Source organism: Lagopus muta, chromosome 5 (genome assembly GCF_023343835.1).
Source record: "Lagopus muta isolate bLagMut1 chromosome 5, bLagMut1 primary, whole genome shotgun sequence".
NCBI classification, from domain to species: Eukaryota; Metazoa; Chordata; class Aves; order Galliformes; family Phasianidae; genus Lagopus; species Lagopus muta.
Window position 1 is genome coordinate 42,751,410 of NC_064437.1, and position 15,924 is coordinate 42,767,333.

The 15,924-nt window shown below is 42.1% G+C and overlaps 1 protein-coding gene across 13 annotated transcripts in view; it reads right to left on the reverse strand.

The window, feature by feature from the left end:
* The window catches only part of ZMIZ1 (zinc finger MIZ-type containing 1), a 325,404-nt gene that overhangs the window by 265,856 nt on the left and 43,624 nt on the right, over positions 1 to 15,924 (reverse strand). For all 13 annotated transcript variants that reach the window (XM_048946996.1, XM_048946995.1, XM_048947003.1 and 10 more), the window contains exon 2: positions 12,984 to 13,106. The gene's annotated coding sequence lies outside the window, so the exon portion shown is untranslated. The remainder of the gene's footprint in view (positions 1 to 12,983; positions 13,107 to 15,924) is intronic.

A 15,924-nucleotide genomic window follows, 5' to 3' on the forward strand; every position in this document is an offset into this window, starting at 1 on the left:
TGCTCTGCTTGACGAGGGGAGGCAGTGGGCTTTATTGCGCTGAGCTAAAACACACACAACATCACAGCTTCCGATTGCTGTCTTTGACCAAAGCCATGTTCCAGTCACAAGCATGGGACACAAACCCTTCAGTCTGAGCAGGAGAAAGCAAAGAGAAAGCAAACTGCTCTTGCAGTTTGTGCCAAGAGGACAGAGCTTGCCGTAACACCCCAGAATGCACACAGGCATCCAATGGTGTCTGGCTCCCATGTGCAGGGAACTCCAAGCACCTACACCTACGTGCACTGCAGCTGTACAACAGCTTTGACCAACAGAGCTGTACACACATGGAGAAACAAACCCAAATTCACAAAATGACATGAAAAGATTGATGTTTGCAGGCTTGGGGTATATCTGCACTGTGCTCCCCCCAGAAAACGGGCTTCTGCGTTTTAATTCAGTAAAACCAGCTGCCCTGGGCTGTGCTCCACATGTGGGCACAGCTGTTAGTGCTGCTTTGGGCAGCACTGAGTAGCAGGGTGCAAACACCCGATCTTGCCTTCTTCATTTGCTTTGCAGATTACTGCCATCAGTGTTAGGATACATTCAGCCTAAAGGAAATATTTTGTGAACAGTTTAACAATAAAGGTTAAAATAGCTTTCTGCAATGCTTCCAAGTTTTCCTTCTCACAGAACATTTTTCCACACTCTGAGTTGCTGCTCTGCTAACCGCAATGAAAACTTAGTCTGAAGATGGAAAGACAGAGGCTGCAGAAACAGGAGAGTTAAAATAAACCCAGAATGCTGCTTCATAAATTCCTTTAACTCACATAATGTTATATAAATTGCCATTTCAATAAAAAGACAGCAGAAAATAAGTCCTGTCTAGCTGTGTGGGTTATAAGTTACGCTTACGTAAGTTCACATATCCACATAAGTTGATGATCATGTGTCTAAGTCTACTTTTCGGGATATCTATGTTCTCCATGTTTTGTTTCAATATTTGGGAAAATAATCATTCTGCCTTACATGGAGCTTGTGAGACCTTGTTAGAAGTTTCTCAGCTGGTGCCTTCTTGGCACTAAGCTTAACACAGGCAGAAGGATGGAACATGGTGAGACATGAAAGAGCTAAAATCTGCATGGCCTTGCTACCAGAGGTTTAGGAAAGGAACTTCTCTGGCATGTTTTACAAAATGGTTCACATCTGGTCTGCATTACAACAGGAAGGGCTGCCTGATGGGCTGCCAGAGCCACCCAAAGATACCAAAGAACAAATAACCGTTCCTTTGATGCAGTTCTGTGATGGAGAGCTTAACATACTGCAAGTCTGCAGGTTGTTTGTTGCTTTGTTAATACAGTGTACAGCACACATAAGCCTCCCTGCTTATTTATTTGATTATTCTTTTGGAAATGTGCTCATCTCAGATAGAGTATGTTAGCAAGTTGGGATCTATGCATAAATATCCATCATCATCCAAGTGGATATTTGAACTTCAGTTAAGCAGTAAAGGACAAAGTTGAAGTAACTTTAAAGCTACATTCAAATGCAGAGGCACTGAGAAACAACCTAGACCTGCTCAGGCACCTCTATGCCAGGGCAAGCAGTGCCAACATGGGCACGCCAAGCTCAAGCAGGGCAAAAGCTTTCAACACCTCCCTTGCTGAGAGAGCTAGCTGAATAGAGTGACATTTTCTCTAACAAAACCATATTTGTTCATGCGACTTTATAGAGATCTTTAACAAAAGGCTCCAAAGTTTAAGTTGAACTGTAAGGAAGGCAAGAGGTTTGAAATCTAATTCCATCCTCCCAGATGAAGAGGAGTCTGTACCACTCATGTAGCCACACATACAGGGGGTTAAAAGGAAAAAAGATTACTGCTTTGAATATAAATGACTTGGAATGCATCACTAAAGAATCAAAATAAAGGATTGAAAATGTGTGGTGGCGGTACTAAATTATTAAAGCTGCTTAAGAATGAGAGGACCATATGAAGATATCTAATAGAAAAAATAAAAGTCTCATAAGAAGCTATAACATCTTTAAAACAATTGTTAATAGTTTCAAGTTCTACATATATACAATACATACAATTTTACAGACTGCGCTGTGGGATCTTTCAAGCAGTCAGATGTTGTTTTCTAATTACTATTCTCTCTTGAGCCATTCATGAGATGTGTTGCTATGTTTTACCTCACACTAGGACATACACAAGTTTTTTTTTTTGTCCTGTGATAGCACTTCAAAACTTCCCTCTCCTTCACAAACCATTGGAAAATTATGTCAACTACAGTTTTATTCCTATGCAATAATGGCACAACTTCACATGAATTACATGAACTGGCCACACACCAAATTGTATTTCTTCCTCCTAAAAGAAGGCATGACAATGAACAAAACATTTAAACTGCTTCTTCTAAATAAAGTGTATTAGTATTCTACAGCTTGTATTTAGAATTGCATGCACCTATTTTCTTTAAGTGTGCTTAAGCTTTTTTTAAACTTCATTTCCCATTATGTTTGTGTACCTGTCATGTTTATGATCTTTATCATTATCATAGTGAACAAAAAAAAGAGAGAGAAAAAAGCCAGACATAGGAAATATGTCAACATTTGCAATTCCCTGTCATTTCCTCTACTCGTTTGTAGTGATATGACTTCTGGTTAACACCAAGCATTTAGTGATATCATGGAAGATACAGCTTTGCCCTGTTCAAATATCTTGACATTTTTTTAAGCACCACTTCCTCTTGCTACCACTGCTAAAGAAAATCCTCCAATAAACAAGAAACAAGCAGGCAGAAGAGATTTCACAAAAGAGCAGGCTGGCTACTCACTTGCAGATCTGTGCCTCCATTTGCAGCCTATTGCTACTTGGGAAAGGTCCTGTTACATACAAAATGTCAGCCCTGCTCACTCTTGAATATAATCCTTTTATTATCCAATGCAGCTCTGCAGAGCCCATTGCCAGAAGACAGGCAGCACAACTGCCTATAAGGTAATGGGCCTTCCTATCTCAGTATTTCAACTGGTTAGAATTTCACAGAGAAATAACAATATCCTTTGCTTTCTCATTTAAAAACAAAGTCTTCCTATCATGAATCAGAGGGGAAAGAAACAAAAAGGAACCTTTGTGAAATGTAAATCCAACAGCATGGGGTAGATGCTGGAAAACACAAATGTATGCCAGCCATACTCACATACATGAGGCCCTAAATAAAAAAACAACAACAACAACAACAACAACAAACAGGAAGAGTGAAGGGCCAGCAAAGAAACTGCTTGGTGCCAGCATCTGGTATTCTTGCTGTGCATGCAGAGGGAATCACTCATTTTAGCACCCTCAGCCTTCCAAGTTTAGTCACATTTCTTCTTTCATTTAACTCCTTCCATCTTATGTAAACAAACACAGCAGGAAAAACAAACAAATACTGCTTTTATTTTTAAGTCCTGGAATCTGCCTCACTAGAGTTTCAGGACCCTCAGTAGCAATGTTTGCTGAATTCAACCCCAATTTCTGATACATCACACTCAGAGACCATTAATGTTTGTCTTGATAACACTGGTCTGCAACTGTGCTAATTGGAAAAGAATTTGAGCCCATACCAAAACCAGGACAGAACTACTGAAGCACCACAGATAAAGCTCAGTTAAAATCATGTGCTGGCTGCACCGAACAGCTATTTGAAACCATCCACCTCACAGATATCACAGATTGATACTGGTTTTACTCTTCAGCTCAGTGCTTCTCCAGCTGTATTTGATGTTTTTTTTTTTGCTACAATTAATTTTTCAGCATTCAGATTTTTCTATGACCCTCTTCAACAGATTTTTTTTTTTTTTTTTTTGGCCCATCGCCTTTCCTCAGTGTCCACGATCCATGGAGAAGAGGTGGTTGATGGTGTTATCACAGGCAAACAGAAAGAAGCTAATGGTAACAAGCACTCCTTGCTAGGTAATTATTATAGGAAAAAGAATGCAAATGAGCCCTAATCTATCTCACACAATGGCAGAGGTCTCAGATTTGCATTAAATCTTTTACAGCGGCTCCAGATAGGGGACTCTGCAGATAACAATGCATCTGGAACATGGGCTGCTTCCTCCACTCCTTGCTTTTTATTAAATTGTGCCCCCAGCAGGTACAGTTGTCCCTGAATGACTCCCCCTCCCCTCATTATCACTCTTTTCCCCTCATCCTTCCATCTCCCCTGTCAGCTTTTCTGGAAAAAAAGCTAATTGTACATGCCATTTGGCTCAATTCATGTTTACAGTGAAGAAAGCACTATTTAGTAATTGTAACAGGGGAATGGACACCAGGATATCTCAGTTCTGTTCCCAGCTATGTCATCTGCTTGATGGAGGACTACAGGGAAATAACTTTGCTTTTCTGTGCATCCATGTGTTCAGCTAGAAATACAGGGCTGACATTTGTAGTGGCCCAGACTTGCATTTCACAAACGCATTTGTCAAACACTTTCAGGAAGTACTAGACTTTGCTTGAATCAAGGCTGAGCTTACAGAAAGTAGCAGTCCTTCAGCAGAGCCACTGCCTGCATCTAATTCCCCCATCTGATAACAGATTGCAAGAACTGATATTCTTTCCCAGTGCTGTCACATTATAATAGGACACATACCTATGTAAGCCAGTTGGAGCCCACAGACATGTCGGCCCACTAGCATATCACAGGGTATAGGAATTAAATTGAGGTGCTCCAATTGCAGCTCACATCGTTTCTACGACATGCCATTTTTCTCTTAGTATCTCCAATGTCTTCCTCTGGGGCTTGTTTGGATCACAGGAGTTAAATGTACCCAAGGCCTTCCTTAGGGAGTCCAGAGAGAAGGCAAAACTCCTTCGTAGGTGTTAAGTAGGATCCACATTTCCCAGCACAAGCACCTCCTTGGATGCCCATTTTTTTCTGAGACATTTTTGTCAAGTTAAGAAAATATTTTATTCTCAAAATTCATCTTAAATAATCAAGAATCATCTAGAACAAAAGCTTGTTCCACTGACAAGACAGACAACTCTTAACTCCATCAATAGGCTTATGAAGTAATGAATCAGTATGTAAAATATCACTCTACATGGTATATGAGGAATGGTTTCAAAAATCAGAATGGACCACCAAATCCATCTCAACATCATCACTACTAGTGCAGTACTCTTGCTTAGTCATGAATTTATCTGAAATACTAACCACAGGCAAAGGTTAACCTCTTGGAAGTCTGTTATTAGCGAAACATCACACTAAACCAAAACAGTTTTACTGATAATTAAGAGATACTTCCTACCAATTTATTGACATAGGTATAAAGTAGTGCACCTCATTAACTGTGGCTAAGTACATGAGGACTAACGGTGTCTGAAAGGAAATACCCTGTTTCAGATGCTGAAAATTAGAAAATAAAAGAACTGCAATCTGCCAACATTATTCGCAACTATTTTCAATCTTCTGAAATCAAGATTTTGGAGACCAGTGTGCAACCACAAACACTTTAAATTTGGAGTCCTAGCCAGTGATGCACATGATCTTCTCATGTCAGGTCCAGACTCCCAGGAATTCCAAAAGCAAAAAAACTTAACAGTCACCAAGAGACAGCACAATGTCACACAACCAGATTGCACTACTCTCAGTTACACCTTCAGATACATTTATCATCCTCTGTACGCACTCTGGAGACAGCAGCATGCTTTGTTCCTCAGCTGGTGTGTTTTGCTTTTTGGTTTTTTTTTTGTTTGTTTTTCTTTCCTCAATTCACCAATGCCAATGCAGGCAGGCAGTTCCTCTGGAAATTGGCTGTAGCTGTATTTCTAAAGCCTACATAGCTTTCTGGATTGGGTAAATAGTCTTAGGGTAAATAGTCTTAGACTATTAAGCTATTACCAGAAATTAACAAACAGATTTATTTTTTTTTTAAATAAGTAAATAAATGCAGTTATGGAAAGGGTTGGAATTTAATGCCATGTAACCAGTTAATTTTCCAGTCATCATAGCCTTGTTAATTTACATCTGATGGAGCTGTAGTTGGGGTAGTGACTTTTGGCAGCTACTGGATTATCCTGTGTTCGTCTCTAAATCAGACAAACAGATAGCTGGGATCCTCATCTGACAGCTGTATTGGGTACAATTACCATGTGGTACAGACATTTCACATACACTTTTTTTTTTTTTTTTTTTTTTATAACTAGCTACTGATGGTTCTTATCTTAAACGCTTCAGGTCTTTTTGGGTACTAAAGTTCTCTGAAAGTATGTTCTCCCATTTGCAGTGACATTTAAGGCTCCTATCACTTGAAAGGGCTGAAACAGTATGATGTTATGAGTGAGCAATCTTTACATCAGAAAAGCAAAAGCTGTTTTGCACTGATTAGTTCTCTTGAAACTAAGAAGAAAACCTCCATTCATCTTGTTCATAAAGCTGCGAACAGTCTTCTACCTGATCTGTACACTAACTTTCCAGTGCTAGAAAGTCTTTCATTCAGAAAACTGCAGGAATACAATGCAAGAAGGGGATATTTGAAGAGCAAGCTATGACAGGTACCAGAAGCTACAATTTCTTAGATTTCTAACATGCTTCATTCCAGACTTGTCACTGATCCCTAGGCTAATCCTCAGTGACCAATCACAATCTAGTCCCATTTCTACATATGCACAAAAGTCATCTTCCATATTCACAGGTAGCAGTAGAACATTAGAGCCTCAGATGCTCACAATCATTTAGAAGTCCAGGATAAATTGGACTAATTACCACACTGGTGCTGGACCAGCAAAAGCATCAAGGCAGAGAAAGTCAGCTGGGACAACTCAGACCAATGTCACCACCACTGAACCACACCCAGCTGGCTTTACCTGGAGCCAGCACAGCTCTCATCCAGCTGTCTCCTCCTGCATGCACGTCTGGGGGTGGTGGTGCTGGAGGACAGATATCTTCACATGGAACTGCAGCATACACTGTGAGCCTCAGCCCAAGACCTACACCATGTACTTCAGGGAATGCTCACGTTAAGCATTAACTAGTTGAGCAGTTGAGCCAAATAGCCAGTCAAATATTTACAAGGTTTTCAGAAGGTGCTAGATTAACCTCATCTTTTCAGTATAAAGGCAAGGACCACAATTTTTCACTCTGTTTCACATACCCTTGAAGTTGTACTCCTGAAACTTTGAGACTTATAACAAACAAGTTGTTAGAAAGAAAAACCCAAACAGAAAGCCTAACAGGGATTCAATGCGTAGCGTAGACAACAGAGCTACACTGCAGTTGCACAAATAGAATAGCACACTGTGTTCCTAAAGAGGACAAGAAGCAAAAGCCAGCTCCTGGAGCCAGTGATCACAACTTCACCTGAACAGCAGCTTTTCCTTCACCAGTTCATTTCCAGTTAATTTCAAGGTAAAGGTAAAGATTGCCAATGCACTTTCAAGGATCTCAGCAGCTCTTCCCCAGAAGTTCTTCTTCTCTCAGAAGTTTTTTTGAGAGGTTCCCCCCTACAGCAGCATTCTCATTTCACTTAAGCACACAAGACCTCTTACACTGCTGAACCAGGGAACTGTCAGTTCCTTTTGAGGTGAAGGCATTGGCACTTGAATGGCAGTGGGAAGTGGGCTCTGTTATAGACAGGCTTGGGGAGGGGGAGAGCAAGGTAGTGCATGATTTACTTGCCAGCATCGTATCAAGTCACATTAAGCCTACCAACAGAACTCCTTCAGTACAAACAAATGCAGTAACCTTACCATGTGACAAATTTGTAAGGGGTTTGCCTGTGAGGTGATTCTGAACAAACTACTACTTAAGGTTGTATTTTAAAAAGGATCTTCATATGCAGTCATAAGTTAATTTCAAGCTGAAGTGTAGATATTTGAGCTGACTTAATTCGGCCCACCACTGACTTCAGCATTCCAGAGATTTGCCTCCTCACAAATGTGCATTCCTTTTGTCATCCACTTAGTCTGCAGCTCCACGGGTATTTGCAGTTACAGCCCTGCACTGCCACGCACATCACAGTACATTGACAGCTCCTACAGCTTTCCAAGAGAGATGCTGTGGAACACAGCAGCGGCACAGAGGCACCACTGAGGACAGAAGATCGTTTGAGCAAGCATAAGCAAGTTTGCTTCAGGTTAACAGCCAGTGACAGGTAGGCCTCAGCCCTCCACCTGAATGAAAGACACAGGTAGCACCTCCCTGGAGCATTTCTGTCTGTAAGCTGCAAGTTGGCAGACAGCTGCTGACAGCTATGGGGCTAAGCTAGCAGTTCCCAGGCAGGATCATCTTGCTTCCATTCTAGAAGGGCCACTCTCCTAAAGCCACACACAGGTTTTACTTCCTTGTTGTGCTTGTGTAAAGCCTGCTGTATGACAGGAAAGTATGACAGTAGGTAAATACTGAACTAGCACACAATAAGATCCATAAGAAACATTCCTGATTTTATACCTGCTTCTAATCTGATTTCATCTCCTGCATTCTGAATTGGCCACAGAATTACAGACACACAGCACAGCCTACAGAGTGCAGCAAGAAAAGTCTACTGCACTCCAACAGCCGCAAGCTGCTGTCCCCATCCAAACCACAAGTGCCAAAGACCAAATATTCTGCTTTTTGCTTACTGCTAATAAAGCTGCTTCACTTCATTAAAAGCAGCTTACCATTTTATCTACTCACTCTGATTAATTAACCTCTGGTTAAAGTGAATGAGCACTTGATTTGAGGATTCTATTAATGTGACATTGGTGAACCACTTGCATACTTCCATCCTTTTCCTGTGATTCTTCATTCTCCCTCTACCAACAATATCTTATTGGGTCGTTTGAATTGGGTCGTCCCCAATACACTTCAAGCATACCACAAATGCTCTTAAGAAGAATTAAGAGAAGATAGGTACCACAGCCCAAAACTCATCCAACGCTCAATTTCCCCACTGAAGTGTGTCGATTAATAACTTCTCCTTCTCACTGTTCTGACCACAGGCTTTGGAAAAAAAAGCCAGGTAAAAGTTGAGGGGGAAAAACAGCACCATCAGTCCATACATTAATTCATCTTTCCTGAATAAAACACAGTTTTAAACATGATGCACAAATGGCAGTCAGTCCCATCCAGATCCTCAACTTTCTTAGACAGCAAAGCACTTTCTCCCAAGCCAAATAACATGTGCAGTATAGGAATAAAGACAGCTTCTGCTACACTGTACGCCTACAGATTCTACAGTTGCATGCTACCGCCAAATTCTCAATTTCTAGCAGCAAAAAAGCTTATGTTACCCTTCTTTAGCCAAAAGCCTGAAGATTGAAATTAGAGAGCTGCTCATTTTGCTGGCAAAAGTGTTTTCTTCATATGCCTCATTTTTGTCTCTATTCAATTTGTGGATATCCAGAAGTTCCTGAGAAGCAGAAGAAAATCTTCCATTTTCCCCCCTTCCTGTTCCATAAAAGAGAGCATCCTTTCTTCTGCAAAAGTACTCGTGGAGAGGATGGAAAGATCATTAGGTCTAAAATCATAGGAGGTTCCTGGCTTGAGGGAGGGGTAGGGGGAAATCAAAGTGCCTGAGTCATCTTAAGACACAGGTCTCACTTCCTTCTCCATCAAGGGAAACTATACCTAAAACGCTACTGAAAGTACTGAAAACTATGGCTCTTTCAAGAAATGAGCATGCTTATATTCTACAGCTGATAACCTCAACACAAACCTGGTCCAACCAGACAGCCCTGCACGTGAGAAGGCACCAAGGGGAAGTCTGGTTTGCATCACACACAGTTACCAACTGACTAGGAGTCACTGATGTGGTTCATCTGGCTTTCAAAGCCATCAGCACTAGACCCAGACATTTCAGACCACATGTTACAAAGCACTTCCCAGTAGAAGTTTACTCTGTTCAAATCAGCATAGGCTTTCCTAAACAGAATTTCTCTACAACATGCAGCTTCCCACTGACCTGCCTTGCATTTGACTGAGAGATCCTAACTCAAAACTTCTCAAAGGACTTGGAAAAAAAAAAAGGGGGGGAAGATCTGAAACAAATACCTTGTTGAAATGCTCAATGAAGGCTAAGGAGTTATGACCTTGATTTATATATGAAAAGAGAAATACAAACAAAGAGGGTAAGTTTCCCACAGGCAGGTGAGTTGTTAGAGGCACATTGCTAACAGCCAGCCTGGCCACCTGAAATGCTAGCTGGCAGCAGTGTCATCTTTCCCTTGGAGATGGCTCAGGTTGATACAAATGAGAGGGCAAAAAAAGACGGGGAAGGGGAGGAATAATGAGGACAAAAGTTCTTTCAAAATCAGCGCACAATTTCTGAAACCATCTGAAGCGTGATATGGTTGCTCTTTCAAGGAACAAAAAGCCGAAAACAATCTCTGTACACATTTAGTTAAAGACAGGGAGGGAAGCCCAGCATTAAGTGCAGCAAATGACACAGCAATCTGTGGGCCACCAGCCAACTTGATCCACTGCTGCCCTGTCCCTGCCCTCTCTTCTGTTCCCGTTCCACACTTGGATCAGGGCAGGAGCCTCCCTGTCCCCACCTTTCCTGCCTCTGCTCTGGTGCGACGCACAGGCAACAGTTTCCTTTTGCTTGGGTTCTCCAGTGCTGCTGTCACAGCAGCCTTTCCTCCCCAAGCCTTTCACCCCAAGGAATGCAGACAGCGTGTGGTATTTGATAATACAGACTTAAAACACCACACGTTTGCAGACATTTAAAGCACATTTGACAAAGGTACTGCAAAGGGGTTAAACAGCATGCATTTCCTGGGCGCAAGCTCCTGCAGCAGCCCCATAGGGGACAGACACTGTGCTACACAGGGGTGGCCTCCATCACCTTGCTGTCATAGAAAGTAGAGCAGGGGCAGTCTGACAGCACGACTCAGGAACTGCGTGCTGAGAGCAGCAAGTGAGGACTCCCCTCTAAATTTCCAGTGCAGTGTGAGATGGAAAATCAGCTATCTCCAGCCAAAGAGAAATGGCAGCAGAGAAGCCCAGAAATGGAACAGAGCACCTCTGCTGCAAAGCACTATGTGAGATGTGTGATGGGTGGAAGGCAGTAGCAGCAGCAGCTGTCCCGTGGTCCCACAAAGCAGCTTGCAGAGTCTTTGCTTCCCACAGCCCCAAGCCCAGGGATTTTGAAGGCATTCAGTAACTGTACAAAAACTCAGCTGGAGCTATGAATCTTAACAACAGCTCTCCTTCACACCTGCAGCTCAACCAAGGCTCCCACATCTCATTGTGCCCCAAGATTGTGCATTTCAAAAGAGTTTTACAGAAGCCTTCACTTGTCTGAGAGAAAATGGGTTCAAAAGCCACCAGGCAGCTTCTGTGGGCTCCTCCTCACATCACACCACAGCAGCAGAGGCAATGACTGCCTGTGACAGCACAGTTGGCTGCATTATTTAGTCTGGCACCAAGGAGAAAAGCTATCAGCCGTTTTTAAGTTAAATTCAGGGAACCAGCTGAGGACCAGGAATTGCCATTTCTAAAGTGAAAGAAGAGGAGTGTAAACAGCCTTTCCATAGTAACAAAGATTAGCAGCCCAGAGTCTGACACTCCTCCTGCATTAAAAGATAGGAGACAAAGCGATAGACAGGTAATTACATAGACGGGGCCCTGGGGAAATTGCAAGCTCCTTGAGAACCCTTTAGCTGGTCTGTACGTTTCTCCTTGTCTCCATTTCAGCTGAAGGTCTCCAAGAAACATTTGCCCATTAGGTCATTAGCTTTATTGCAGAAGGTAGTCAGGCAGCTGGTGGCAGCCATTCAATAAAGACTTAGTTTGGCTTAGCACCATCAAGAATGAGATGGAGAATGAGAAAGAGCATCCCGAGGCACATTACCTGTCTGCAGCTTATCCTTTATAAGTTAGTGCACTTAGTCAGTCTGAGGCATCTGACAAATGAACTCTGACAAATCTCACTGGTGCAATTTAAGACATTATTGCATTGCAATGTCTCCCCAAGCCCCTCACAAAGGTTAGTACCACAGAGCAAATCTGCAAGAAAAACATACATCATGCATTGGCCTCTCATACTCCCAAACTAGACAAGTTAGCAGAAGCCCCCTCTCAGTGCTATGCTAAGCTGGACTGCACCAGAGGAGACAGGAGACACTGCCTCCACTACAAGAAAAATTTGCCTCTAACACAAAGTTACAACAGAAAGCAACCTCCTGAAGCACTACTTTCAGTTCCCGAGCAACTAACAACCTAAACACCAAGGTCTGCTATCAAAGCACATACGCAGTTTGTCCAGCAGCATACTTCAGTCTGCTCAAGCACCTCATTCTGTCCTACGAATCACGCAACTTTTCTCTTTTGTATATCCTGACAAATTCTGTGGAAGGAACAATAAGGATCACACGTGGATCGCACCATCAGATGTAACTACAACGTTTAATTGCTTAGGAAGTACTACAAAGAAGATGCTGCATTTGAACTCTCACCTACCACATTTTACACTTCTGCCCAAATCTTAAAGCCTGGACAGGTGAGGAACTGCAGACTGCCTTTGACTCTTCACAAAACACACCATTCTGATATGGAGCTGGTGTTCCAGCTGGTTCATATCTTATCCACCAGTGGTGCAAACAGCCATGAAACCACTGAAAACCTCAAACAACATGGGTTAAAAATGTAACAGTAGAAGGAAAACCTTATGAGACATTGTTCTTCAAGTTGGCTTATCTCGACCTATCTCACTGTCTTCTCATCTAAGCTATCAGTGAGAAAAAGACTCAACTAGTCAGCACTACAACAGTTACATTATTTATTACTTCCCTGCAAGCATTTAAAATGCATCTCCTCTTTCAGTTTTTGCAGAGGGACTGTATCCCGCACCCAGAAATGGAGCAATAAGCACACAAAGCTTCTGTTTGCATCAGACTGTTAAAGACAGCAGAAGGGCAACCTGTGTTAAACGAGAAACTTGTCTCAGCTCTACACAGACAAGCTTCTAACATCACCCTTGCTTCCAAGAAGAGACAGCAAGTAAAGCACCTCAGAGAACACATCATTACCTCTTACCTTTTGAAGAGGCCGCCGCCAATTAGAACATTCCCGGAGCTTCTAATTCAGCAAGGAGAAGGGGAGGAGGAGCCAAGGGGAAGGAGCAGGGTGTTGTTTTCCTCCTCAGCACAATGGTATTTCCTAAGTGGAAAAAAAAAAAAAGAAAGAAATATTAGGGTTTTTTTGTTTGTTTGTTTTTAAGAGGCTACAAATTAAAACTTCTTGGACAAACTACTGTGGCCTCTCCTTCTCCTGTCCCAAAGCATCAGCTTGAGCTGTCCTGTCTGCCCCTATCATCACCACATGAAGGCATGGATATGAAGTCAGCTACTTTTAAGAAAAATGGAAGTGGATTCACCTACACCAGAATGGGATAAGAATCACAGAATCACAAGAGACGTAAAACCACTCGTAACTTCTATTTCTTAAGTAACTATTCTACATAAAACAACTATTGTCCTAAAACAACATTGAGTCCAGTTATATTGAATCTTACAATTAAAAGCAATGCCAAAATGATGGGAACAGAAACTAAAGAGCCTTCTTGTGAAGGAAGACAACATCTAGAAATCTAGTTTTCTCCTGCTTCACTGCCATAAACCGCGAACGCTCACCTCAGACCATATCTCAGACACTCTTTACCCCATTCTGACCACGAATTTAAGGAAATTTACAGATGCACAGAATTAATGGGCCCCTCCCTACCTTCAGTACCTGCCTCTGATGAAAGGCAGGCAAATCAAGTGGAAGGATGCATGCAAGCCATTAATGTATTTGAGGAAGTGGCAATCCACTCACGGTTTTCCACAGCAGATGAACAAAAAGAAACACATCCAGTCGGTTCTCCATGACATTTTGCTAGCTCGTGCTCACATAGAAACTACCCCTTTCTGTCCCATAGAAAATCCAAATGCAAGTCCTGAAAAGAGTTCCCACACGTCTCTTCTCCATCCCCCAAAAGACAATTCTCCCACTTGCTTCAGCCCAAATCTTGTTCTCCCCAGAGCAATTTTGCACAAGGGGCCCAACAGATGCAGAACAACAGAAAACGCGGCACTTTCAGAAAAAAACATCTCCCTCCGAGCCGACTATGTCTGTCCAATTTCAAGTGGCCACAGTTCCTGCATTTCTCTGGGGGACAACAGCTCTGCTCTTCTCTCCTCCTGTCAGCAAGACTTAAAGCTGCAAGAATAATTCTGTCCAGATTCCCCTCTAGATAGGCGATGATTTAAAGAATTCATGAAGTAACAGTGGCAGTGTAAATAAACAATGAAAAACTAAGTGAAGATCACAGAAAAAAAACACAGGAAAAACATGCACTAAGGAAAGAAAGAATGAGATTAGCAACTCAAAGCCTCTTCTGCTTTATTATATTCACCATAAATAGGTCTTGCAACATCCAACAATGCAGAAGGGAACCTGGCATATAACGTTTACCTGCTCAGAGCCCTGCCTCCCCAGCCCACTCCCTAAAGGCAAACCTTCCCACGCTGGCTAATTCCATGTCCTTTCTGCCCTACATTCCTCCTAGACACCCCAACTTCTGACAGGCTCCAGCACCCTTTGCATACCATGCAAACAGAAGCTCACAGCAGCAGCACTCAGGCCATTACGTTTCCTCAAGAGGGGGCAGTGCACTTCAGCCCTCTGTGGGAAGGCATGACAAGAGGTGGTCCTCAGTGAGCTGCTCCCAACATCCTCCCATGCAACACTGATGGAGCAGCCCCCACACAGACCAGCTCACTAAACCTACCTCCTCCTCCCCCCCTCCAATCACCCTCTAGTTTTCTATCTCATTTGCATCACTCCCATTTAATTATAAAATCAAAAGGATGCTTTAGGAAGTGTTTTTCTCTCTGCCAAGAGAGACCCCCAACAATAGTCAGGTGAAGTCTGCTAGGAGTTGATAGATTGGTTACATTTCAAGTGCTTAAAATTTTACACTTTCATCCTCATACTGCCAAGAGAAAAAAACTTAAGTCAATGTATGAGCCTTGGAGGAAGCATATTTTTAGTCAAACATAAAATCAAGGTGGCAAAAAAAAAAAAGAAGGCTAAGTGCAAAACTCTGAAGTTTATTAACAGCACCCTCAGAAAGACAGAAATCTGTCACAAGTACCACTTAGCAATGTAGTTTTGACTCAGATACAGCTTCTCTCAAAAGGAAGTGAAATTGTTCTGTTCTCAGATCCTCAGGCAATAAAAATATAAAGTAAAATGAAATGAAGTAACGCATTACCTAAAAGTCAAAATCTAATTGGAGAAACCCAGCAAAATGGCTTATTGTACCATGAGACTTGACTAAGTTTCTGGCAGGACCAGAGATAATCTGTATAAGAAAGTGTCAAAATGTTTTGGGTATACAGCTAGTATGAGAAGGAAACAAACATAAAACTGGGAAACACGGCATGGAACCCAACAAATCGTTGACATCAACAGTAGATAAGTGAAGAGGCATATGTTAAGACAAACACCCTCATATGGCGTGTGAGTCAACTCCTGCAGCAGATTCAGCCAAGATGCTTCCTTAAATCTAGCTTAATAAAAACAACCCTCAATTCCACTAGCCAGAGATGGCTTTTCACCATACTTACACCACGTCATCTTCTGAGCGATACTTGAACCCAAGGTTAAAACTGGACCAGCTGTTCTAAAATGCTAGCCTGACTAAAAATTAAATCTTCCTTCCAAAGGATCGTTGCCAAATTCATTCCTTTTGGTGCATGATAGAAACATTCTTTCCAGATATTCACTGAAGCTAATTCACTTCTCATGGTTAAAAAAAAAAAATCATTCATGAGATTTATCAGGATGTAATCTTCAATTTAATTGATTTTTTGACTGTCCAAGTTCAAAAAGTAATGAGTTTTGGGAAAGCAGCTCCCCTCATTTCCAGCCTAGACCATAGGGCTGGTGAAGAGCTCTTTCCCCAGCTGGGGTCAACAGCAGTTGGGGCACT